This window comes from Haplochromis burtoni, unplaced genomic scaffold (assembly GCF_018398535.1).
Source record: "Haplochromis burtoni strain Fernald_Lab_line unplaced genomic scaffold, NCSU_Asbu1 Contig_282, whole genome shotgun sequence".
NCBI lineage: Eukaryota > Metazoa > Chordata > Actinopteri > Cichliformes > Cichlidae > Haplochromis > Haplochromis burtoni.
Genome location: NW_024582643.1, coordinates 762,266 through 763,382, shown reverse-complemented (window position 1 = coordinate 763,382; position 1,117 = coordinate 762,266).

Sequence of the window (1,117 nt, the reverse complement as noted above, 5' to 3'; positions counted from 1 at the left end):
AATACAACGATGGCAGGAAGAGTATTGCACTTAGTGTTATTGCACATGTGTGGATGTGTTTGATCAGCTGGAGTCTTTGTTGTGGAGTCTGACAGCAGTGGGGAGGCCTGTGAAATCTCTCCGTCCCACACCGTGGGTGCTGCAGCCACTGAAGGAGCTGCTCAGTGCTGTCACAGTCTGCTGCATGGGCTGGGAGATGTTGTCCATCAGGGACGACAGCTTTAAGTCCACAACTTAATGGAATCAACAAGTCTTTACTCAACATAACACAGTTTTTATCACATGTTCAGAGAAAGAAGAGGCTCCATGTGAATTTGATTGTGTGCTTTATCAGTGACCCGTCCACACGCACCTATGATGTGACTCGCAGACACGTTAGAGTCAAAGATGTCGCTTAACTCTACAATGAGGGGACAGAGCCTGCGACTGAACCTGGGGATAAATTAAAACCTCAAACTCTGACCTAACTTTGATGCTAGTGCCATCACAGCAAAGTAAAGCAGCCATGTGTGTCCACACAGTCACCACACATCACACAGATCATCTGCGTGATGTGTGTATGCTGCATCTATCCACACAGTGTTTTGTTACTTTTACTGTAGTGTACATTAATGTGTTAGTGTAGGTCATGGGCAGATTCAGCTCAGAGTCACAGCACAGCAGTGATTTCCTCACTGTGTGTGCTGTCGCTCGGTCCCTGACGAAACCTGTTTGTCTGAGGGACAATCAGACAAACACAGAGTGAGTCTGTGTGAGTACACACATGATCAGGGACAGATGACACTCCCCACAGTGTCTCTGTCACACAGAGGCTCTCAGGCATCATCATGCATGTCCTTGTGAACAAACGCTCAGTGACTCAAAAACAGCGAGGGGAGCTCAGGCCTCTACATAGGAGACACCAAACAGCCACTTCATAAACACATAACATAGAAGAGCCACCTCACCAGGACAAGACTTGGCTGTCCATTGGCATCTAAGGTCAAAGGTCACTCTTTCAAGGATGCCAGTGTTCACATTTTGGACAGAGAGGACACCAACTGTCTGCCATCTATAATCCAGTTTTGAGATCCTTCCCAGACACCTTAACACCCACTCACATCCTGGGCCATGTTTA